Genomic DNA, 27,075 nt, shown 5'->3' with positions numbered 1-27,075 from the left:
TGTCCATGAAGTATGGAATGAGAATAATCTGATTTGCATCCAAATGCACCACTTCATTGTGGTCAGAAATATTTTATCATCTCTCGATCATCCAACCATATACTCTGGCATAACGATTACCATGTTCAAGACCCTCAAATAGAAAAATTTAAAACCTAATTAAACTACTTGTTCAGAAATTTCAAGATTGTTTTTCTATGGTGGAACAAAAAAGGAACAAAAGCGCTAAAAATTAATGTTTCTTACTGAAACAAAAGGAATAAAAATAGTTCCCAATAAACAAACAGAAATAAACTTGGGTCTGCTGCGGGACAATTAGATCCTGTTCCATTATCACTGCCGAACCAACTCCATCATTTTTCATGTTGTCACGTCTGGTACTGTGGCAGCTTTGTTTTTTTTCCATTAAACTAAAACAGAAGTCCTGACACTGTCACTCTGCTTCTTCGCTTCATGAATTGTGATGGAAACTGATAGCCTGCATATATCCCCCAGCAGGGAACTAGCCACGCTTTCTGTTAGCGTAACACTTTTGACTTAAGAGAAATGTGAAAATTTCTGTAGACTGGAAAATAGTCATCTGGTAAGCCTGAATTATCTGATAATCTGTGACTGGTTTGGTCGGTGGATAAAGCAGTGTGCTGCGTTAAACTGCAGAGCGCCACATGTACCAGACACGTGTTTGTGCCCAGATGAGCCTTTACTCAAGAAGTTGATTTCTCACACTGAACTTCTTCATATCAAATTGTTGCTACCACTGAATAATTCAAATAGTGTGGATATGTTCACTGCCTTGTCTGCTCTAAATGTTCTGATGAACTGATTTTTCTGTCGACGTATTATTCTCAGTCTCCTTTGCGACCGCATGCGTTCGTATGATTTTTCTTTTGGCGCTGTAATGTGTTACCAGCGGTGTACGGATCTTGTGTTTACCACCAATGACAAGAGAAGAACCACAAAAGTTACATCTGCAGACACGGAGGAAATTTCATGGACTATACATCAGCCGCAAATACAGCGCTATTTTTTTCTTCATCCCAATTGTCAGGAACGTATAATTTCAAATTTACATGCAACACGTGGTGAATGCGTTTGTGTGTAAATATAGAGTAACATCAACGAATTGTACTACCAGTTGCATCTAAAATTACAATTCTAAAAAGGCTACAGTCATTAATGAAATGCCAAAAAAGAAGACTTCTCTCCCACAGCACTCCCTGGTAAAAAAGTAGGAAAAATTACATTCGAAGCGATAATATTTAGAGCATTAGGACAGTAATGGCGAAGTCATCATCCTTAAGTGTCTGAACTGAATTCAATAAAATCGTCAACAATCTAATCAAAAACTATTGCGAATTACGGGAAGGTCCATCCAGACTGCTAACACAGCCTGGGGCAAAATGCTGTACCTCCCGTGGCTGTGCATAACGAACGAAGTGTACTAACAATCCGGATAGGAATTGATTTCCGCGGAATGGCAAGCCGGAAAGGCATGCGCAGTGCAACATTGTAAGGGGGATTCTCCCCACATCGTTACTGGTTGGGGCGGCTCCTACAGCCAGCATCAATGGGACCTGCAACACTCGTTGCCGCTGCCCCACGCACAATGCCGAACCGACTGTGTCCGTCTATTGAAACATGCTGTTTTGTCAAAGTAAATTAATGAGCCCGCATCTGTGTTAAAAATATGTGGATTCGTACGGCCGCCGTTAAAACAAATGGTCATTTCTATTTCTGCTTTCAGTAACGATTCACTTGCTTTTCCACATATCCGTGTTCGCATTGTGTCAATACACAATAAAACAGAATCCCGCTTACCTCGCCAGGTACTAAGAACGGTACGCGATTTTATAAAATAACAGATGAACGTAGAAACAGTAACATCAACAGTAATTCAGTAAGAATCCACCTGTAAGAGTATTAATGTTTGCATTTGTGTGATTTATGTGCACGAATGGAACCTTCGAGGTGTTTCGCTGTATTTCAATAACATACTGTTGCTGGATAATCCATTCAGTTGATTAAGCTTATCCATTACGGGTGTTTCAAAACCCGTAACTGTTTATTTAAATACATAAAACTGCAGCCAGTAACTTTTTTAAAATAGTTATTTATTTATTCATTCCACGAACCGGTTTTCGAACCTTTTCACCCTCATCTTCAGATGGTTTTCCAGAAGTTGCATAGCTATTTGAAGCATAATGTCCTTCCGGAAAATCATCTGAAGATGAGCATCAAAAGATTCGAAGACCGGTTCATGGAATGAATAGATAACTATTTTAAAAAAAGGGGCTGGTTGCAGTTTTATGTATTCACAATCCATTCACCTGTTTTATAGATGGAATTTAATTCACATTATCGCTTTCGAAACTACACAATTTCATCCTCAGACGCCCATCTCAATCGAAACGTTGCAGTACATCAAGTGATTCAAAATGTAATCACATGGACAATAAACAGTGCTTCTCAATATGAAAGTCAAATAGAAATAAGCGTAAATGAAGTTTCATACCTGCCCAGGGAAACTAAGTCATAAATAGCTGGGAAGTACTACCGTTTTTCGATGTGGTTACGTTTAAATCAGTTTATGTACTACAGCGCTTGGCTCACCTCTCAAAATCACACTGTATTATTTCGAAATCGATCGTGTGAATCAAATACAGTCCTTAAAACAACTGCATATACTACCCAATTACAGTCTATTAGTAACGTTAACTTTCAAAACTATCAACATTCGCACAATTCGAACAGACATTCCGTGGTCAACTGCCGCAATCAACAGAGATGATAGGAGCACATTGTGACATTCCTCAAATTTTCAAAATAAATAAAAAAGATATAAGCAACTGACGTTAACCACCCTTTTGTTTATACATCATTAAGGTTCACGTTGACATCAGCAGATGTAATATTTAATTTTAGCAGTCTGTGAGAATTCTAAAGCACTCCAAAACTAATATGCGAGAGTAACAAATTCGTGGCGAACATTTGTAATGTTAATGATTTTTAGAAACGCAAGCACAGCACCGTCTTTAATTAACTAGCTGTTGAAAGGATACTGGGAGTTCTCTGATGAAGTGATAATCAGAATTCTATTTGCAAAGGCGGCGAATGTTGGCTAACTACAGCATGCAAATGCGCGAAGCGGGAGAGCAAGGATGGCACATCGCAAGCCGGTGCTGTAATGCGACGAAAGCCGTGCGACACGCGGGCTACGTCTGCAAGCTGGGCTTACGTTGAAGCGGTGCTGAAGAGTATTAGTAGCCTGCCACATGATGAGATGTCGCCGTTCTCTCAGCCGGTACAACACAAACAGCCGCCCCTGCTAAGACCACAATCAAAACGGGCAGCGCGCTTCGCCTGTGAGCTCCAACCGCGAAGAGATCACAGCTCCGTGCTGGCCGGACGCCGACACGCGCGTGCGTAAACGCGGAAACGCGTACTCCCCTCACGTTAGCTCCCATTCGTGGAACTCACCGTCACAGGATCGCAAGCCATCTTCTCTTTGCCTCTACTTTACACAGTCAGTATATGGCACTCACTAACCAGTAATCAGTGCGTACTACTAAACTCTCCGTTATACCAAAATTGCGGGTCACGATATTACTACCCATTTCTCAGATATACACGTTCTAAACTTATTATTAGCGTGGGTGTTTACTCGAATGTAGCTTTTTGCAGCCTTCTGACAATCTTTATTAAGGGCACGAAAGAAATCACACATCGTGCTTGTCCCATGAAAAATCAGTTTATCTCACTATCATATTTGTATAAAGCGGTTATTACGTCCGTCCCTGAACAAAAACTTTATGAATAATCAAGATATTACAAAATTAACATTTTACAAATCATTAAACTTTATATTCACGTCAAAATGTTAGAAAAATTTCTTTAAGAATTGCGATCTTTTCGCTATACGTACGAGGCCCTGTGCATCACGAAAACAATCTTCAGACAAAAGTACCCAATAACAAAGAAATAATACACAAGGTACTCAAAATTTGACACTGGGTACACAAATAAAACATAGTAGCAGCTAACATGCAACTACAATACTCACCTAAGCCGTCGAACTGAAACGATAACGCTTATCGTTCTTGCTAAATAAGAAAAACATTTTAATACTACTTGACCTTTGAATTAGGACAACCATAACAAGAACTGATTCACTGAAACCAGGACGTAGCACCTACTAATCTTAAATGATGGTCTTAGTCGAAGTTATAGATTATTAAAATGACAGTTTACTTCACCTTAATAAATAACCTCCAAATCATTGCCTCGAGCTATGAGTATAGTCAATGTCAAAATTCATCCATATTGTCGATCCTTCTTCAAAGCTGTCGTTGAAATATAGATCCGTTTCGCTTTATCGCATCGTAAAACACAATCCAGTCAGAAGAATATCCTTTATAATAATACAAACTGATAGATCACAACGAAAAGTCACACAGTACTTGAAAAAACGAAAATAAACATGGAATGGTAGATATCGAACAATAAAATTAAATTATTCATTCATATACTAGCTGAATTCATTACACAGAAGACGATGTGGAATAATGAGAAGCAAAAGCAATCGTGAAAAGCCTTAAGGAAGTGAAAAATAAACATTGTGCCGCGCGGGATAGCCGCGCGGTCTAGGCGCCTTGTCACGGCCCGCGCGGCTCCCGCAGTCGGAGGTTCGAGTCCTCCCTCGGGTGTGTGTGTTGTCCATAGCGTAAGTTAGTTTAAGTTAAATTAAGTAGTGTGTAAGCCTAGGGTCCGATGACCTCAGCAGTTTGGTCCCATAAGACCTTACCACAAATTTCCGAAAAACACTGTGTTAGAAGACAAAAACCAACAGCACTTTCGCAAGGCTACCCATTAGGCAAAATTCCACTGCGGGATGAAATATGAATGTCTGTAAATATTGACGCGTGACGGAATGTAAAACAGATTTTTAATGAACAAAGAGGCATGACAAAATGTAGAGGAAAACAAACACACTCGCAGGTGCATGGAACGGTAGAGTTAATGGGAGTTGCAACAGCCGATGTTTTCGAAATGTGCTCCGCGGGTTGCGCCTTGCGATGCGGCAAGCATCTACGCATGTCGGCGGAGCGTATTGCTTACGTAGCAAACGCTTCCTGGGTACTTCAGTGCAGCAACACTAAACATGGGAGCAAAGCCGCTTAAAAGAAAGTCGCAACTACCACGTCCTCCACCAAGTTCGGGCATGAATCCAAAATTAATAACATGGATTTCACAAACAGCAAAGTCTTACCATCGGAGTACATAAGTTCGCTCTTAAATTGTCATAACGCTAAATGACAAAGCTATACCGGACTGTTGTACAAAAACATAAGCACACGTCAACTTCCACCGAATTCCAGAGCAAATTAGCACAAATATTGTCATCTGTTTTCACTGAATTACGACGGAACACGTGCGTGCAAATATAGTTTATGAGATTTTTCCGGCTTGACTGATACTTACAAGGGGAAGGTGTCAGACGCGGCCAACCGATTCGGCTAATAATTGACAGGTCGCTTGTGTGCAAGCTAAAATGGCATACTGCGAGAGACTTTTGCTCAAACCCCCCCCCCCCCCCTTCTCCCTTTTTCATAAAACCACCCCTGAAGTTCACGACTTGCAATCAATTTACAACTGATGAGATCAATTGATAACAGAAAACCGAGCATTTTTCATCGTCACACACAGCGTCTGCAAATTCATATATGCCTAGAAATTGAGGAAAGGAACTTTTTTCACTGCCGCTTACGTACCCGTAACGTAAATGCTATGCAACGAAAGCACCGCTGCCGTAGCAATCGGGCACCTGGCTGAAGAGCAGAGAACCTGTGTTCGATTATCATATGCATTCATTTTTTTTTCAGCTGTATTTTTTCCGTTTCGAAATTGGTCAGAGTAGGAGGGTTAATAAGGTAAGCAAATCGATAAGGAACAATTAGAAGTTAGGCAAATAAATTTCTCAATCGTTTTGGATTAATAAAGAATTAAACTTTAAGGCCTCGTTGTATGTCAGAAATTCAGAGTAAGACAGCTGCAAAGACGAGCATTCGACGCACCTTATCACGTAAGGGAGAAAATCAAAAGCTTGTCGCAACTGATAATATACAAAAAATAAGCGTTTTTACAAGGCGCAATGTTCTATCACAGCGTCTGAAAAACTGTTGCTTTAAGTTCTCCTGTGCTTCTAAGAATCTAATGATTAATTTGGTCGTCGGGTTACAGAAGAGTTCACTAGTTTAACAGATTCATTAAAAATGTTTGCATCACTTGTTACATGTGCGGTTAACTGACAAATTAAATTTACAGAATATATCTAGAGAACATTATGAAACTGTACATTGCTTGTAACACATTGTGTCTGATATTGGGTTCATGGAGTGGATATACTAATACCGTTTGTATGACTGCATGTTTGTAGATGACGATTTGCACGGTGGAATGCCGCCAAATTGCGCACCTGTGTACCAGCCATGTGATGTTTATTTTTATCGCCAAGTTAAAAACTTTATTTCGAGACTTCATAACTGCAGTCTGTTTTTGAAAATTCAGCACGAATTTCACATAATAATAATCATTGAAACAATTTATGACCAACTTCTAGCGCCGATTTTTCAGTCCATGTTATCGTATGTGTGATATGCATCATCATCAATTCCCGAAAACGAAATATTTTTAAATGTAAACAAGGTCTGTTTTCCGTCAAATATTCGAAAGGAATACTGTAATTGTGCAAATATTGCATTCATTACCTGTTATGGTGCCGCGAATATATTTGCTTTGAATGTTTATATCACAAATTCTATCCATCTAGTTGTTCGAAACAACTGGAGGACATGTAACACGGTCATTGAAAGAGCCACTGTAAAGCGGCCAGCACTGAATGTTTAATTCCTTAATAAGCCAAGTCGTTTGAGATATTTATTTGCCTACTTTGTTGTTACTCCTTACTGATTTAGTTACTTTATTAACCCTCCTATTCCTACCAATTTCGGAACAGAAAAAAATACAAATGAGAAAAATGAACGCACTTCCTCTGCTTGCCAGCCAGATGCCTTGGTCGCTACGCCAGCGGCGCTTTTGTTGCATAGCGTTTACGTTAGGGGTACGTAAGCGGCAGTGAAAAAAGTTCCTTTCCTCGATTTTTTGGAAATTATGCGTTCGTAGACCCCATACATGACAATGAAAAATGCTCGGTTTTCATTTATCTATCGACCTCGTCAATTCTGAGTCGATTGCGCGACATGAACTTTAGGGGTGGTCTTTTCAAAAATGGTGGGTAGGGAGGGGGAGGGGGAGTGGGGGGTTGAGTCAAAATACAGGGTGGCTATAATTAAACTTCCGCTGCTTGAGTCAGGGTAGACGGAAGACTATTTACCGTATGGATACCCAACTTAAAGGAATTATGTTCGGACAGTGCGATGCAGGACTTTCGTTGTTAGTAGGATTAGTGTCATGACATGCCGTTAGACGTCGATACGGCGATGTAGCATTGAGACACAAGCATCAGATTGGATTATAGTTGCAGACAATCAACGTGGATCTGGAGAAGGTGAGCAGGGCTTTACTCGTAAAGCTGTATTATCAATACAACAGAAAAAATGCTGCTGCTCTACATGAGTACCGATGTATTAAAGGAACACGGAGAGGTCCCCTTTTCGCACGGGGTTGAAGGACATGATTCAGAAGTTCGAATTATCCGGTGATTTGGAAATTTCTACTGGAAGAGGCCGACAGCCGATTGCTCCACCAACTGCCGAAGAAGTTAGTGTCGCCATGGCTCAGAATGGTGGACGCGTTGTGTGATCCTCAAGCAGCGCACGAGCTGTGTCGGGACAGCTGGACGAACACTATTGTGGAATAGTATCTATAGTGCGGTTTCAGACTGTCGTGGATGCAGACGGTCGTCACATTGACCAACGTTCGTAAACTGGATCGTAAACATGGTACGCAATTAACGAATGTTATCCTCTCACGTAGAAATTAAAATATGTTTCAATGCTTTATTTGTTACTTCTCTGCCGTGCAGGATTAGCCGAGCGGTCTAGGGCGCTGCAGTCATGTGCTGTGCCGCTAGACCCGGCGGAGGTTCGAGTCCTCCCTCGGGCATGGGTGTGTGTGTGTTTGTCCTTAGGATAATTTAGGTTACGTAGTGTGTAAGCTTAGGGACTGATGACCTCAGATGTTAAGTCCCATAGCGCTCAGAGCCATTTGAACCATTTGTTACTTCTCTTCCGCATGTCCTTACAAATGTTTTCACAAAGTTTCATTGTCCTACGATCACTAGCCTTTCGTGGCGCTGCCTCAAGTAGCGAAACTTTAATTATAACCAGCCTATATCTTAGAGTCTTTCATGTCAGGTTGTGCACAAGCCACCGCCTAATATGAGCCGAAACGGATGGCCGCGTGAGAGGTCTTCCCCTCGTTAGACAAACTATGCAGGAGGATTCGCTACAAACCAAAGGGGGAAAAAAGAAACGTTTACGCATATCTTGAAATTACTCGTAATGAGCTGTTATTAAAAGAATATTTTAACTAACGGAGTAATCTGTTCGCATTTAGCGTTTTATTCCACAATGTTCCAGATTCACTGATCAGTGTCTACCATGTCATGAGTAAAGAAGGGCCAGTCACATTATTTTCCATTCTTCCGACATACCGGTAACATATTAATCAACAGGTTTTTGTAATGAACCTTCCATATAGAGACACTCTTCATGAATGTGTCGTGTAAACCTGCGATAAACTTTTAACACTGTCCTGAGTATGAGAAAGGATGTGACAGTGTACCAGGAATATAGCAGGATGGACATTTTATTTGAATTTTTGTGAGGTGAGATTCTAAAAACATCTTTCCCTGAAAGTTAAAACCAAATTATGTGCTGTTCTACTGCTCACTTCCTATAGCAATTCAAAACCCAAGTATTAATTGACACGAATTCACATGACATTCATTTGAGAAACCAGTCCTCAACGTTTGTCCAGATATTTTTGCACACATTTCCCAGGGTCCAGCTAGCTTGACGACTGTGTTATGTCAACTGAAGTAGGCATCTTCTTCAGCTGCTGCTAACCGTAACCTCAGACTGGCTCGTCGTCAGTGAATCTAAGAAATACTGGGTCAGTCGTCGAAATTTTCAATAAAAGAAGCGAATCACTAATTCAGTTTGACAACTTTAAATATATCTTTTCTGACTACTAGTAAATCTTAAGAGTTCAGTTACCACGGCGTATTTTAACAGTATATTTCTCTGCATGTCCAATTTTTTAATCATCAGATTTACTACCCATATAATAAGGTGCAGGATACGAAATAGCAATAAATTTTTTTCAAAAATTTCCCCTGAACGAATTCGGCAACGTGCATTTTCGAGAAGCGCATCATAGGCGCGACGCAGTAAGGTGAAGCATAATAGTCTGCAGCGACAAGCCGGGTGCAATAACATTGAGGTTTGTTAGAACGCTCGTGTTAGCGTGCGGAAGAGATGCCGTGCGACTGGCTCAAACGCTTTTAGGAGGAGAAGGAAATTATTGACGGTGCGCCCACTTCGCATCGAACGTCAAAGGGCGTGAGAAACCGTATCGAGCAACTGAACAAATACGACCACAAAATGAGTGAGTCAGTGTGACAAGGCTACCTGACAAACTTATATTTGTAATTTTTTTATATTTGTGGCACGTGAAGTTCAGAACTTAAAGCAATGCGATGCAACTCTCAAAAATTTGCCATAAAATTGACTTTAAGGTTTTCCCTAAACCGAAGGTGGTTTTCACGGCAGGCAGCGTGGCTCACTGGGTAGCGTCGGAGAATGCTAATCGGGTAATGAATGGATCGCTGGTTGGTATGTCGCTACGGTCTTTTTCATTTCATTTTTTCATTCAGTTCGAATACCTACATCACTTAAAAACAAAATTCATCAAATATATGCTAATTAACACATATCTAATAATTAATTTTATGAAAAATGCTCATTTTTTGTTTCTAATTGCAAACGGTTCAGTCACATTAATGACCACCATTTTTCGCCGTCCACGTGCAATAACCACTGAAAGATGGCCCGTGGCAGCACTAGCAGTGGAGGGGGTATAAAGCGTGTTGGTGGGACATGGAAAACAGCGCAATCGTTATACTGCCTAACTGGAGCAATTTATCTGACGTCCAAGAGGGCACGATCATTGGCTTTCGGGCCAGAGGTGGAAGCATTTCCGATACGCCAAAGTTTGTAAACTGCTCGCGTGCCTCGTATACTGGCCTCCGCGCTAGGCGGCTCGTCCGTGCATCCGTGCAGACTACTGTTGTTCCGACACGAATGCTGGAACTGTCTCGCCAGTACCGTACGTGGGACGTATACTGAGCGGCGACAGGTGGTCTTTTCAGATGAATCGCGTTTTGTGCTCCATCGGACAGAAAGCAAACACCCTCTAGTCCGGAGGAGGGAGTGTTACGGTCTGGGGAATGTTTTCGAGGCATTCGCTGGGTGATCTCGTCATTCAGAAAGGCACAATGCATCGATTTTGGGGACTATGTCCGCCCCTACGTGTTTTCCTGGCCACGATGGCATCTACCAACAGAAAATGCCGCGTGTCACACTGCTCGCAGTGTACGTTCGTGGTCCGAAGGGCATCAGAATGCGTTTCCCGTACTCCCTTAGGAACCAGACTCGCCACTCGAGAATCCGTGGGACCACCTCGATCGGGCTATTCGTGCCACGTATCTTCAACTGAGAAATCCAGAGCGGCTGGCCGCGGCACTGAAATCGGCACGGTTCCACGTCCCCACTGATACCTTCCAGAACCTCATCTCTTCTCGCACGTCCTGCAGCGATATGGGCTGCAAAAGGTGATTACTCAGGCTTTTCACATTAATGTGACTGAGCAGGGTATATATCACGCAAAATTCCGGTTTTCATTGCATATATAACTTCTCAATGGTCGATATTTTATGAAAGATTGTTAATAAATTTAAACAATCTTAATTAACCATCTTTTATATATTATCGATAGTTAAGAATTTATATTTGCAATGAAAACTAGAATTTTGCTTGCGATACGTAATTAGAAACAAGAAGAAGTGCATTTGTCTTAAAAATGACGATTAGATATGTGTTCATTAGCATATATTTAATCAATATCATATGAAATGGTGTAGGCATTCGAAATGAGCGAAAAAAATGTAAAAAATACCATAGCGAGATTCGAACGAGCAATCCACTGTTTACCCGATTACTGCTTGCGAAGGCTACCAACTGAGCCACACAGCCCGTCGTGAAAATCGCCTTCAATTTAGGCAATTAAGGTTCCTCAACCTCTCGGAAAACATTAAAGACGATTTTCTCGAGAATTTTTGAGACTTGCATTGACAGTATACAGACATTGGTATCTGAGTTCTTAACTTCACGACCTCTTCATATAAAAAATTACAAAAATCCAATTTCTGGGAGGTCTCATTGTGAGATTGATACCAGGAGAATGGTAAGAACAATGTTATTAAAAAACTTTTGCCTGAGTGGAGGATCTCTTCCCAAACTGCGTCGCACTAACTGACCAACAAGACGAGGATGCAACACGGACAAAAGCCGCTGAAGACGTCTTTGACACCTGTGACTGATGTTCTACTTTCTCTGAAACAGTTTGTAAGGGGATAATACTGGGTGCCATCAGTTCGCGCCTGAGTAGGGTAGGCAACCAATATGACGGTACTATGTGTTACAATTCGATGGTAGACGGATTCTGTGTCATGTGCTTTGACTTCCCGCACTCATTCGATACAGTTCCATTCTGTAGCCTACTTGCAAAATAGATGCTTCTGCAATATCTAACTAGTATGGATTGGATTCAAATGTTTCTAACACGCAGTTCTAAACGGTAGAGGTCGTAAGATATGAAAATAGGTACAGCCGAACCCAAGATAGCGCCATAGAGCTGTCGTCAAACATTTACATTTTATGGAATATTGTTCAGTAATTTCAGCAATAACTGACACCTAACAGTTAAACATGAATGAAACAAAAATTTCGTACTTTTAACCTTACTGAACTCCTTAAAAATTGTATCATAACCCAGTTTAGATGCTCTATCTGCTTCAATAGATAAAACTGGAAAAGCTGTTGTTGCCGATTCACTGTACTTCATAAGTAATTTTGAGTTAGTTTTCGTTTTGAAAAGCTCCTCTCTGCAGTGACTGCAGTTACTAGCATTGTTAACAAAATAATTCGAATGACAATATAAATATTTGGGCAGATTTCTTTCAAGTTATTTTCTGTTATGTACTGCAGCAGCTATTTCTAATCTTTAATTAAGTCAAGTAAATATGGGTTCGTTATTTGAAATTCTTCATATAATTTCTACAGTTGGAATTCACAGATCTCACCCGCTCGCAGGAATGTGAGTAAACCTTGACAGATTTTTAATATATGTTCTTTTGGAATAACTTTGAACTTATTTAGATCACAGAAGTAAACAAAATTTTCAAAATGTTGTTTTGAGTATATAAATTTTGACTCCATTTTGCCCAATACGGAACCAATCACGGTTTATAAAAAAATCTGTTTCGTGGCGGCTTTTAGGAGGCTGTATAGGTTCATCACTGCTTTCCTTTCTGGCTAAGCTTTTATTTTTAAAATCTTTTGCAGATCATTATTTAACGGCTTTTCTCAATCAATTGACGAGCGTCAGACAAGCATTGCTCGAATCCCGTTTTTTGATATTCTTTGAACCAATCACAAAATGTACGCAAACGTTCAAGAGCAGTACTCAAACAGACTTGTACTGGTTGCTGCAGTTCACTTATAGACCTAATTTTAACACGCTATAATATCTCAAACCATCAATGCAATTGACATATTCTACGCTGTTTATTTCGTTCAAAACTGAATCACTGTCACTGAGTATGTCTGATACTTCCGTGTAACTTTCTTAAACTTTCAGTGCATTCAACTCCATCAAACTGCAGTGGTATTTCCTTCAGTGCCTCGAGTCGCTTTCCCACCTCATGTCTGAAAAGATTTGATAATAAGCTATACTTTACCTGTCATTAATTTCCAGCGTTTGCTGGATCTTGGAAATAGTAAATTAATTTTCCGAATAAAATCAAAAAACTGTTTTTGCAGGCGCTGAAGAATTAGCAGCGTCCACCAACACTAGATTCTAACTAAGACACCCACATGGTGTAAGAAATGCTCTGCGATTTACACTCCTGGAAATGGAAAAAAGAACACATTGACACCGGTGTGTCAGACCCACCATACTTGCTCCGGACACTGCGAGAGAGCTGTACAAGCAATGATCACACGCACGGCACAGCGGACACACCAGGAACCGCGGTGTTGGCCGTCGAATGGCGCTAGCTGCGCAGCATTTGTGCACCGCCGCCGTCAGTGTCAGCCAGTTTGCCGTGGCATACGGAGCTCCATCGCAGTCTTTAACACTGGTAGCATGCCGCGACAGCGTGGACGTGAACCGTATGAGCAGTTGACGGACTTTGAGCGAGGGCGTATAGTGGGCATGCGGGAGGCCGGGTGGACGTACCGCCGAATTGCTCAACACGTGGGGCGTGAGGTCTCCACAGTACATCGATGTTGTCGCCAGTGGTCGGCGGAAGGTGCACGTGCCCGTCGACCTGGGACCGGACCGCAGCGACGCACGGATGCACGCCAAGACCGTAGGATCCTACGCAGTGCCGTAGGGGACCGCACCGCCACTTCCCAGCAAATTAGGGACACTGTTGCTCCTGGGGTATCGGCGAGGACCATTCGCAACCGTCTCCATGAAGCTGGGCTACGGTCCCGCACACCGTTAGGCCGTCTTCCGCTCACGCCCCAACATCGTGCAGCCCGCCTCCAGTGGTGTCGCGACAGGCGTGAATGGAGGGACGAATGGAGACGTGTCGTCTTCAGCGATGAGAGTCGCTTCTGCCTTGGTGCCAATGATGGTCGTATGCGTGTTTGGCGCCGTGCAGGTGAGCGCCACAATCAGGACTGCATACGACCGAGGCACACAGGGCCAACACCCGGCATCATGGTGTGGGGAGCGATCTCCTACACTGGCCGTACACCACTGGTGATCGTCGAGGGGACACTGAATAGTGCACGGTACATCCAAACCGTCATCGAACCCATCGTTCTACCATTCCTAGACCGGCAAGGGAACTTGCTGTTCCAACAGGACAATGCACGTCCGCATGTATCCCGTGCCACCCAACGTGCTCTAGAAGGTGTAAGTCAACTACCCTGGCCAGCAAGATCTCCGGATCTGTCCCCCATTGAGCATGTTTGGGACTGGATGAAGCGTCGTCTCACGCGGTCTGCACGTCCAGCACGAACGCTGGTCCAACTGAGGCGCCAGGTGGAAATGGCATGCAAGCCGTTCCACAGGACTACATCCAGCATCCCTACGATCGTCTCCATGGGAGAATAGCAGCCTGCATTGCTGCGAAAGGTGGATATACACTGTACTAGTGCCGACATTGTGCATGCTCTGTTGCCTGTGTCTATGTGCCTGTGGTTCTGTCAGTGTGATCATGTGATGTATCTGACCCCAGGAATGTGTCAATAAAGTTTTCCCTTCCTGGGACAATGAATTCACGGTGTTCTTATTTCAATTTCCAGGAGTGTATATTTTTTTTTTGTTTTAATTCTAATATTTACATCCGCCTTATTTGCTCTATTGTCGTATCCTTGTACAAGACAGTTTTGAATATCTAATCTATTTTTTTCTAGCTCTTCCAGTATTGCATTAGCAATGTATTCTACAGTCGTTTCAGCGACAGCTAGAAATCTGGTAATTTGTTTTTCTGCTATTGTGCCAATTGGTGTATTATAAAATCTTAAGATAACTGACATTTGTTCAACTCGATTACAGTCGAGTAAAATCGAATATTTTGCCTCTTTTACCGTAAGATTCACTTGATCAGTAACTGTTTTTGACAGCAATATGATCAGTGCATTCTGAATTCGTGTGTTAGATAATGGTTTGTAAGTTGCTTGTCATTAATACGTGTCAAGTGTTCCCGTGATGTAGCATAATATTTAGATATCAGTTTAATCAAGTCTATGAAATTACCAGACTTCCCACTGTCGTCGCCTTTACTGAATGCTAGATTTGAGGCGCTAAGAAATTAACGATATCCAGTTAATCTCTGAAACAAACGGTGACAATGTTTATGGGATTCAAGAATTAGCCTTTCATTTTTGTCTATTGTTTTTCCATGCTTTATTCCTTTCGCTAATGCCATTCATTGGAACACATAGTAAATGCTGTATGTTCTTTGGTATTCTCACGTCTCTGTAAAATACTAATTAAATGTTTCCAGTCACAGCACCCTCCTTGTACTATATGAGTTTGTGAACTGCCAAATAGTCTGCATGGAAAACGGAAAACATTATTATGAGAATCTGACTAAACCAACCAGTGACAAAATTAGAAGTATCTTAATACCTTCAGCTGCTAACATGCGTTGGTATATATCTACGGGGACAGGTGAAAATGTGTGCCCAGACCGGGACTCGAACCCAGGATCTCCTGCTTACATGGCAGACGCTCTATCCATCTGAGCCACCGAGGGCACAGAGGATAGCGCGACTTCAGGGACTATCTCGCGCTGGACCCACATTCTCACCTTATATGTCCACACACTACATTCGTAGCGTCCCACCCCAACAACACACTCATTGCTCGTGGGAGACATTCTTACCACGTCCCGTAAGAGTTCGGGGAATATGTGTGCATCCGCACAGAAGGAGGAGGTCATGGCCGGTGTTGCCAAAACTATATACTAATATGGATATGGTGTCTGTTCTTTCGGACATATCAGAAAGAACATACACCATAACCATATAAGTATAACCAGTGACAATGTTGAGTTTCGCTGTTATTTACTTTTCTTGAGAAATGAAAATTAGAAAAGTATTTATGATTATCCTCTTTGGGATAATCTTCAGCTCTGTTATTTAACGGATGTGTAGGGCCGCTTTGAACAGTATCATGATGCTGAGAATCCGTTATGGAAACGTCCTCATTCCCAGATCCGAATCAACAAATGCTTCTTTAACTTCATCACTGACATCCCTGCTAACTAACAGTTAACACAGCTGTTCTTCTTGAGTTTCGCTGTTCAGCATAAGTGTTTCAGATTCTGATCGGCTAGAGTTTGATTCTGCGTCTATTTCCGACTTCTGTGGTTCGTTACTCAGTGCTTCCCGAGTCCTTCCCAAATTCAGAGGAGTATCGGACGTGACTCTTTCTTTTTTGGAAGTCTAAGCAATCGATTCAGGTAATTCCGTACTACCAGATGAACTTTCTTTTAGAAACTTCATGGTAGCTACTCATAAACCAGATACTATAGAACTGCCTCAGCTTTTCTTTTTGCAGAACCACATACCCATTCTTTCCTGATACCTCCATCTCTCTTGGGTCCTGGGCCTGACACATTAAAGGTACGAAGGCCATATATTGCACCTATAATCAGTAAATAATAATATTTTACTTCTTTGCGTAAGTACCTATAATTCGTCGACATAAATGCCTCTCTTGAGAGTGGGGTGAAGAGGAAGTAAAAGATGGTCGCTGCGTTGTGACAAACGGTGAAAGGGGTGGGGGGGGGGGAGGGGATGTGTTTCTCTTAGTATTGCATTGCTACGAACTCAGGCGCCACCATGTATCAGCAGCTATGGTAGAAATGGCACCCTGAAGTAACAACGTTTCGTGAACGTATATTATAGGGGGAATCATTTTCAAATGTGATACCAATTTTTAGTCATGAATTTTTACCCCAATGGGCCAGGAATAGCTTCATCGCTAATTGCTTTGTTATGCACTACAGGGCACGCATTCACCGAGCAGTTGTATGTAATAACACAATAGTTTTTGTGCAGCTTCTGGCAGCAGAGGAAAACATGGCGTCAAAGTCGCAAAAACTGCCGACTTGTAGCGATATATGTGATATATGTCAAACACATATTGGGAGTAAAGCGACACACAGTTACGTCGGCAGACTTTGCACATTATTAAATCTAATACACATTATATATATATATATATATATACATGCAATGAATTAATAAGGTAAGAAATTGGCTCACAATAGGATCAAAATTATGGTAAAGATGTGTGTATCGAGTGCCACATTTAACGACATCCTACGCTCACAAAATATTTCGAGAGTTTTTTCATTTTACCTGTGGCATGACGATGACAAAATCTCATATGATTATTTTTTGGACTAAAAAGTGTGACTCACAGCACACATTCTCTAAATAGACTCTTAAGACAATAAAAGGGGGGGGGCGCAACAAGAAGGAATTAGCTGAATGGCACGGGAATCGGTAGATGTGATGTACATGTACAGGCAAACAAATGATTACAATTTCAGAAGGACAGAATAGATTATTAAAGAGAAAAAGCATCACAAATTGAGCAAATCTATGACGCTTTGGTCCACCTCTGGCACTTATGTAAGCAGTCCGCAGCTCGTGGTCGTGCGGTAGCGTTCTCGCTTCCCGCGCCCGGGTTCCCGGGTTCGATTCCCGCCGTGGTCAGGGATTTTCTCTGCCTCGTGATGACTGGGTGTTGTGTGCTGTCCTTAGGTTACTTAGGTTTAAGTAATTATAAGTTCTAGGGGACTGATGACCATAGATGTTAAGTCCATTGGTACTCAGAGCCATTTGAACTTATGTAAGCAGTTATTCTGCGTGGCATTGATGGTTCAAATGGTTCAAATGGCTCTGAGCACTATGGGACTTAACATCTATGGTCATCAGTCCCCTAGAACTTAGAACTACTTAAACTTAACTAACCTAAGGACAGCACACAACACCCAGCCATCACGAGGCAGAGAAAATCCCTGACCCCGCCGGGAATCGAACCCGGGAACCCGGGCGCGGGAAGCGAGAACGCTACCGCACGACCACGAATGCCGGCTGCGTGGCATTGATTGATGAAGTTTTTTTTATATCTTTCTGAGGCATATCGTGCAAATCTTTTGTCCAATTGGGCGTTAGATCGTCAAACTCCCGAGCTGGTTGGAGGGCCCTGCGCATACTGCTCCAACCGTTCTCAACTGAGGAGAGATCCGGCGAACTTGCTGGCCAGGGTTCGGTTTGGCAAGCACAAAGACAAGGAGTAAAAACTCTCGCAGTGTGCGGGCGGGCATTATCTTGCTGAAACGTAATCCCACTATAACTTGCCATGAAGGGCAACAAAACGAGACATAGAATATCGCCGACGTATCGCTGGTCTGTAAGAGTGCGGATGATAACCAAAGGTGTCCTGCTAAGAAAAGAAATGGCACCCCAGGCTATCATTCACGGTTTTCGGGCCGTATGGCAGGCAACAGTCAGGAATGAATCACGCTGCTCTCTGGGGTGGCGCCTGGAATCTCATTGACTGGAATAGAACTGTCCTCAGTGGTGAGTCCCACTTGGAATTTTCTACACAAAACTCAGTAAAGTTCTTTTATTATTTTTAAATTTTGTTTAAAACGAAACTCAATTTCCTTTACAATTTTCCAGGTAGTTCTTCATTATCCCGTAAAGTTAAATCTGCACCTTCATTAACACATTACGAACTATCCTTATACTACTTCCCAACGTTGCTACTGCTCTCTCCATAGTTCTCGCTAAGGGCGTTAGAAAACATTGTCGTTTTTCTTCATGAGAGTTTATCTTCGTTATTTGTTAAGGCTTTAGCGTTTGATCCTATTTTTCCATTACATATGTTTGCACGTTGACCATCCATCTCAGCAGAAGCTGAGAATACGCAGTAGTTCAAATGTTGAAATGTGTGTGAAATCTTATGGGACTTAACTGCTACGCCGGCCGGAGTGGCCAAGCGGTTCTAGGCGCTTCAGTCCAGAACCGCGCTGCTGCTACGGTCGCAGGTTCGAATCCTGCCTCGGGCATGGATGTGTGTGACGTCCTTAGATTAGTTAGGTTTAAGTAGTTCTAAGTTCTAGGGGACTGATGACCTCAGAAGTTAAGTCCCATAGTGCTCAGAGCCATTTGAACCATTTGATTTAACTGCTAAGGTCATCAGTCCCTCAGCTTACACACTACATAACCTAAATTATCCTAAGGACAAACACACACACCCATGCCCGAGGGAGGACTTAAACCTCCGCCGGGACCAGCCGCACAGTCCATGACTGCAGCGCCTGAGACCGCTCGTCTAATCCCGCGCGGCCACAATTAATACATAAATCTGAAATTTACTGCTCCAAAAGTTTGTCATTTATTTAACGAATGCAATTTTTGTTTCTTTTAAATTAGTTTTCAATACAAATCGGGTTCGCAAACATCTCATCAGAAACTTTATTTGATTTTCGAAGATTTACCGATGCGACACTAAAGAAAATAGAACATCTGTGTGTTATATCTCCTGAATTAGTCTTTATTTCACGAAAACTTCAACTCATTGTAGTCTTCAGCAAAAATTGAGAAATCGTCAGTTTCGTTGTGCTTCCACGATAGCTTCATTTCTCAAATCGCATTCCAAACAAAATCTTCTTTTTACGTCATAGCAACATTCCGATTTCCTTGATATTTCTTTGGCTATTACACACATCAAAAAAAGTTTTGCATCACCTCGGTCCCCTGAAATCTTGAATATAGACTTTGACTGTGGGTATTGTATCACAGAGACAGTCTCTTTGACTGTTCAGAAATGTTACTAAACCTGCTCAAAGATGTAAACAACCATGCATGAGCAGCGCCTATTAGAAGGAGGGGGTCCGACAGCCGATCATTTCCAGTCATTCCACCAGGAAGGAGGTACACGGCTCGTGTTGTCTGTAGTTCAACCATGCCTAGACGGTCAATACCGATCGCGTCCACATTGTTACCTTGTTCCAGGAAGGGCTCTCAACAAGGAAAGTGCAAAGGCGTGTCGGAGTGAACCAAAGCGATGTTATTCGGACATGGAGACGACACAGAGAGGCAGGAATTGTTGATGACATGCCTCGCTCAGGCCGCCCAAGGGCTACTACCGCAGTGGATGACCGCTACCTACGGATTATGGCTCGGAGGAACCCTGACAGCAACGTCACCATGTTGAATAATGCTTTTCGTGCAGGCAAAGGACTTCGTGTTCGCAACTTCACTCCCAACGTCCATGGCGAGGTCCATCTTTGCAACCACGACACCATGCAGCGCGGTACACATGGGCCCAGCAACATACCGAATGGACCGCCCAGGATTGGCATCACGTTCTCTTCACCGATGTGTGTCGCATATGCCTTCAACCAGACAATCGTCGGAGACATGTTTTTAGGCAACCTGGTCAGGCGGAACGCCTTAGATACAGTGTCCAGCGAGTGCGCCAAGGGGGAGGTACCCTGCTGTTTTAGGGTGGCATTATGTGGGACCGACGTGGTCACGGAAGGCGCCGTAACAGCTGTACAATACGTGAATGCCTCCCTCCGAGCGATAGTGCAACCATATCGGCAGCACATCGGCGAGGCATTCGTCTTCGTGGACGACAATGTGTGCCCACATCGTGCACATCTTGTGAATAACTTCCTTCAGGATAACGACATCGCTCGACTCGAGTGGCCAGCATGTTCTCCGGACATGAAACCTATCGAACGTGCCTGAGATAGATTGAAAAGGGCTGTTTATGGACGACGTGACCCACCAACCACTCTGAGGGATCTACGCCGAATCGCCGTTTAGAAATGGGACAATCTGGACCAATAGTGCCTTGATGAACTTGTGGATAGTCTGCCACGACGAATACAGGCATGCATCAATGCAAGACCACGTGATACTGGGTATTAAAGGTACCGGTGTGTACAGCAATTTGGACCACCACCTCTGAAGGCCTCGCTGTATGGTGGTACAACATGCAATGTGTGGTTTTCATGAGCAATAAAAAGTGCGTGAATGATATTTATGTTGATCTCTATTCCAATTTTCTGTACAGGTTCCGGAACTCTCGGAACCGAGGTGATGCAAAACATTTTTTGATGTGCGTATATTCTGCAATATGTTGTGAGCCTCCCTTGGTCGTGACAATAATGCAGATGAACACGTCTGTTTTTAAATCTTTTGTATGACTTGCAGCAATAACTGTTGTTGGTGTTGAAAAGCGAAAGAAGTCTTCCAATCGTCTCTTGACACTTTTTCGATATGCAGTTGGCAGCGTGCTACAACATTATGAGCTCTTACGTATCCAAACCCAATGTCTCCTCCTGGCATGTTTCAAAAGTTCTGTGTAACTGCATAGAAACCTGTAGCATCAAAATACTATTCCATTTTCTAACGGAAAACTCACTCTGAGTTAACTGTGAAACATTTTCGAATGAATTTTCAGCAGCATTCTAAAAACGTTTTAGAGGACTTTAGATCAAAAGGCTGTTGATGTTAATCATTAGCTACCATTAAGGTCTTGCTTGGCTCACTAATTTTGTAGAAGTATAAATAGGAACGAATTGCGTAATTGTGTCCAGGAGATATCCATACCTGACAGTGTTAGCAATCAAAGGAAGGTGTTGCAGATTAAGAGTGTTTGGCAGCTGCATCCTAATCTTTGGATACTTCCGTAAAGTACTTTCGAATCTTAGCAAGGCAGGGAGGAGGGGGGCGGAAACAATGGTAAGTGCAGAGACAGTTGAATAGAGCCACGTCTGTTATGTAACTGCTACGTCCGTCGGCCTACATCTATTTTAGTTTCATTTTTTACGCTGTAATACAAGTAAAGTTGTGCTCAACCCGAAGGTTGGTTTGAACATTGCAGTGCTACAGTAGGCATCGTAGTGTGCCCTTGCCTTCCTCCAACCTCTGAACCGACTTATACAGCCAGTTACATTTCAACATGTACACCGAAAGTTGGTGCAAGCTGACTTCGCGTTTTTGTCACTGTTAGGCGTGAAATAAGCGATAAGCAACAGAACATCGTAGGACCAGCGAGATACCGAACCCCAAACTTTTAGTTTTGTAGCCTGGAACTTAACCCACCGAGGCACATTACTGTACAAACTTTTAGTAAGTTATTTGTCAAACAGAGACTGCACGGAGCCAGGAAAACAAACGCTGGCTATCGAATTCTGTAGAAGATGTGAACAAAAAGAATACTATGCCCCACTAAGTTATTCGTTATTTAAGTTACAAATAATTTATTCACGAATAAATTTGCTTGATTGATCTACTTTTCGACTAATTATCCAGGTACAGATTTATTCGGATAATGCTCCTCTTTGCTTACCATTACACCCAACGTTTCTTTCCTCTTTCCGCTCATTGCAGTTTGCCGGCCGCGGTGTCCGTGCGGTTCTAGGCGCTGCAGTCCGGAACCGCGGGACTGCTACGGTCGCAGGTTCGAATCCTGCCTCGGGCATGGATGTGTGTGATATCCTTAGGTTAGGTTAGGTTTAAGTAGTTCTAAGTTCTAGGCGACTGATGACCTAAGATGTTAAGTCTCATAGTGCTCAGAGCCATTTGAACCATTTTTTTTTTTCATTGCAGTTTAATATTATCAGCTGGAAAGAGTCCTGTTAGTTCGTCTGCTGGATTTAATCACGACTACCTACAGTGTAGCTGGATTGACGTTGTTATGTAAATTATGAACAAAGTAGACAATTATAATGGCTTGTCACGCTCATCGACATATATCTTTTTAATTTGGTCTGTCCAAATTATGTCTCATTGTCAGTTATAGACTGAACAGAAGCATTATTTTAGCAGCTTTAATTCACACAAGTTTAGACTTCCACAGTTAAGTCAATGGCCTTCACTAACATTCATTATTCGATCATCACATTACGTTTCAATATACATCATCATATTCAGTCGCAGTGGTAATATTAGATGAATCTCGGATATATACAATACGCATTCTCAGTAGAAAACATGGAAAATGGGAAGCCAAAAAGAAATTCTAATTCTAAATGAATTCGAAGGCTTTCCGGGCCCATTAGTGCCGCTGTGTTAGGACGAAGTTGTATAGAGTCCACGTTTCCTGAACCCGGTGGCAGGGTGACCCTGTTGCCCCGCTCTCAGTGACACAGCCGCGTGATGACGAGAGTGTTCCGCGTCGTACCGAGTGCGGAAACTGCCGGTCGCATGCTCCCACAACGTGTGCGTGCTACTCACGCAGTTTGGTCACGCGGATGCAATGCTTTAGTCTGGGTCCATGTAAAGTGGGGTTAATACAGGAGATAAGGCAAAATCCAAAGAAGAGCGACGCGTTTCGTCACAGGTTTATTCGATATGTTGCAGAGCGTCACAGGAGATTGTCATCCAACTCCAGCTGAAGAAGCTACAACTGAATGAGAGTAACGAAATGATTGACATTCGAGAACAGTTGTGCGCAGAAGGGCCCAACGTTGTCGTATCGCTGCTACCCACACATGAAATATGGCTGCGACGGCGACAGTGCAGCTCTGCACTGAATGCAATCACACTCTCTCCATTGGCGTGTAGTAATGAGTTCGTTGGGCTGGATCCTAATAGCCTAATTTTTCTGCGCACTTTCGCTACTACCATTTGACATTCTAATGCGTAAAATAAACATACAGAGAAAGAAATGTCACACGAAAAACACATCACCTGTCGTAACTGTCTTCCGCGACTGAATGTGGAAATCGGCAATCGACGTAGTAGATCGATACAACAATGACGCAGTGAACAGATGGCTTGGTTATAGTCATTCTCTGAATTTGTTTTTGTTGTAGCTGTCGTCTAAAACAATTAGCTTTCCATCAATTTCTTACTTTGATTCAAGTGAACAAAAGGGGTGTTATGCATCGCAGTTTGGTCAATTGTTAACATTCCGAGAAAAGCACGTCCCAAGAAAAGTCAAGCAGCACATTATTTACTCCCATATATATCTAGTCAAATTACGGAAAATCGGAGAAATTAGATTTCACACGGGACGACGCGCGGCTGATGAAAGCTATTGAATATCGTTGTTATAATTCTATGCACAATGTAATGTAGAGTTTGTGTTATAATAAGTGATTATCAAAATGAGACGACGGGAGAAGTAAAATTCGACGTCGGACGTAGCCTACTATCATAAAATCGCAGTAACGGGAGCGTAGCGCTCCATATCTCTATCCGTAGAATCACCATTAACAACATAATACGTTCTCACACCACGAGAACCTGCCGAGACTTCGGAATTCAGCCTGGTAATGAAGAACCGTAAGCCACACTTATCCTTCTGCCGGCTATATGATGATGAAAATTTTTCCACAACCAGGATACCAGCCGGGTACCCTCTGGTCAATGGCCACTGAACCAGCGTACTTTATGCACCGCGGCTACCAAAGTGAGTTGATAACAAAACATAACAACGGAAAAGAAGCACGGGAAAGAGAATGCCAAACTGTGTGCTGTAACGGCACTGCGAGGCGAGCACAGAACTGGCGAGCGGCGCGGCGATCCATACCTGACGTGTCGGCTACTGTGATTGCCACTCTGCTGTCAGCCCCCTCCCACTACCAGCTAACACGATCTCTTTCACTGCCGCTACTGGCCTCTCGCCGGCCTGTGTCTCGTGGCGCGCGAAACCCCTCCTGCGCCACAGCACGGCGCTGTTCAGTCGAAGCGACACAAAAAGGTCGATAGCCGGAACAAGGCGGTTACAAAGGAACAGGGGTAAGGGGGGGCTTGCCAGTGTCAATAGTTCAAGTTGCACGCGGCCGGGCAGCGCAACAGTGAAAGACACTCGAGCCGCAGGAGGCATCCGCAAGAGGGGACCCCGCCTAACGGCGCACATCTTGGCTTCTCCACTACCTGTTACTATGTCGTCGAACCAGAACTGCCGCAGCAGGGAACAGAGGGCATAAACTCCTAACCGAAGTTTTAGAAAGTACTACTGCCTCACACGGTACATGCCTGTACCCTGCCGTTCCTTCTTCACGTTTAACGATTCTAAGTCCTTTTTTATTTAATAAGTTCGTGAAAAAGTTCCCCTGATCCGAAACGTTATGTATTACGTCTTGAAAGATACTGATAACTGGCTAAAAATTAAAAGGAAAAGAATACAAGGTAAGCGTGAAAAAAATTACCAGGGAAAACATGGGAAACATTTCTTGTATTTGCAACTGTAATACTGAATATTGGGATACATATATAGCCAATACAATCCACTTCGACTTAAGCAAAGCAGTTTTTTATGTATGTTGACGCTGGCTTTACGTTCCAGTATTAAAATTCTATGACTTAAGAATGATCGTCAAAATTATTCTACTTATTCTAACAGCTTTAGCTAACGAAATACATTTGATCACTTCGCATAAATTGGGATTTGTTTTACTTCATTCTGATTGTTTATATTTATGCTATTAGATCTCTGTTCTTTGGCTGACCCATCTTTTTAATCCAATAAAATACACGTATTTGATCGAGAAGATATTTTTAAAATGTAATTAATGTGTATGCAACACAAAAAAGGAACAAAATTAACCCCGAAATTCAGAGTACTTCCAGCAGTGCTAGGTGCATGTATAAATATACAGGGTGAGTCACTAACTATTGCCACCTAGAATAACTCCGAAGAAAGTATAACAGTAGCTGAAAAGTTTGTGGGACAAATGTTGCAGGGGACACATGGGACAATGGGGGTCATAACATGACCCTTTTTTTTCTTTTTTTTTTTACGTGGTGGGGCTGCGTCAGAGATATGAAGGTCAACTTTTTTTTTTTTAATTGGATGCTATAGTTTAGTACGTACCATATCAGCGGCTATCGAGACGAATCCAATGATGTGTAACAGTAAGGTCTTTGATGACCATTGGTATCAATGCAGAGCTGCAATCTTCTTACCATGAAGTGAGTGGTATTCCTTATCACTTCGTCACTTATCGAAGCACATGCTCTGACATTTCTCTCTCGAATATCGTGTAAATATTCGCCGAATACGGCGTATCCATCTAACGTGCCATTGACGTGTAAACACATTCGATGGTTTCGCAATGCAACACTAATAAGAACGGTAAGACCAGTGTCGTCGAATAAAGCGAATGTGAATGACGTATTCCTTCGAAGAACAAGTCGATATGCTTCTCATTTATGGAGAATGCCAACGAAATCCCGTGAGAGCTAGAGACCTACACGCTGAAAGATATCCTCAACGTACTCACCCTACACGTCGTACATTTAAATATATGTATGATAAATTGAGAACAACTGGATCTTTAAAGCATCGGAAACATCCGGAGCCGGCCGGAGTGGGCGAGCGGTTCTAGGCGCTACAGTCTGGAACCGCTCGACCGCTACGGTCGCAGGTTCGAATCCTGCATCGGGCATGGATGTGTGTGATGTCCTTAGGTTAGTTAGGTTTAAGTAGTTCTAAGTTCTAGGGGACTGATCACCTCAGAAGTTAAGTCCCATAGTGCTCAGAGCCATTTGAACCAAACACATCCGGCAAAGGAAAGTTACCAACGAGGAAACGGGAATTGGTACTCTTGCACTGTGGTCGAGATCCTTGTGTTAGTTCGCGTCAAATCGCAAGGGAATCTGACATGAGCCAGAGTAGTGTTGTTCGTGTTCTGCATCGCCATAAATATCATCCTTACCATATCAGTCTCCACCAAGAATCAACTGGTACGGATTGTATGCGTCGTATTGAATTTTGCCGATGGGCTCAACTTCAGATTCCGAGGGATGACATATTTATTAATTTGATTTTATTTACTGACGAGGCTACATTCACGAACCATGGAAATGTTAATTGCATAACATGCATTAGTGGGCAACTGAAAATATATGTTGGCTGCTGGAAGTTGCACACCAAAAAACCGTGGTCGGCGAATGTATGGTGTGAGATTCTGGAGGACAGAATTATAGGCCCCTATTTCATCAAATGAAATCTGAATAGTAGGAAGTACACCACATTCCTGCAAGAAACATTAGGTCTGTTAATGGAAGAAATACCTTTAGGAACAAGGAACAGAATGTGATATCAACACGTGGATGTCCGGCACATTTTTCGCTGATGGCTAGAAATGAGAAGCAGAGACAATTCCCAAATCGTTGGATTGGACACAGAGGAGATGGCTCGTTCAAATGGTTCAAATGGCTCTGAGCACTATGGGACTTAACATCTATGGTCATCAGTCCCCTAGAA

The 27,075-nt window shown here is 42.6% G+C and overlaps 1 protein-coding gene and 1 non-coding gene across 2 annotated transcripts in view; both read right to left on the bottom strand.

Moving 5' to 3' along the window:
* The window catches only part of LOC126183923 (dystrophin, isoforms A/C/F/G/H-like), a gene marked incomplete at its 5' end in the record, with an annotated part of 927,096 nt that overhangs the window by 193,187 nt on the left and 706,834 nt on the right, over positions 1–27,075 (bottom strand). The gene's annotated exons all lie outside the window — the stretch shown is intronic.
* Trnat-ugu (transfer RNA threonine (anticodon UGU)) lies at positions 15,501–15,575 on the bottom strand. Its single transcript has one exon. It is a non-coding gene; the product is annotated as a tRNA-Thr (tRNA).

Source organism: Schistocerca cancellata, chromosome 4, assembly GCF_023864275.1.
Source record: "Schistocerca cancellata isolate TAMUIC-IGC-003103 chromosome 4, iqSchCanc2.1, whole genome shotgun sequence".
NCBI lineage: Eukaryota > Metazoa > Arthropoda > Insecta > Orthoptera > Acrididae > Schistocerca > Schistocerca cancellata.
The sequence above is the reverse complement of the archived record's forward strand: the minus strand, read 5'-3'. Positions and strand labels throughout refer to the sequence as shown.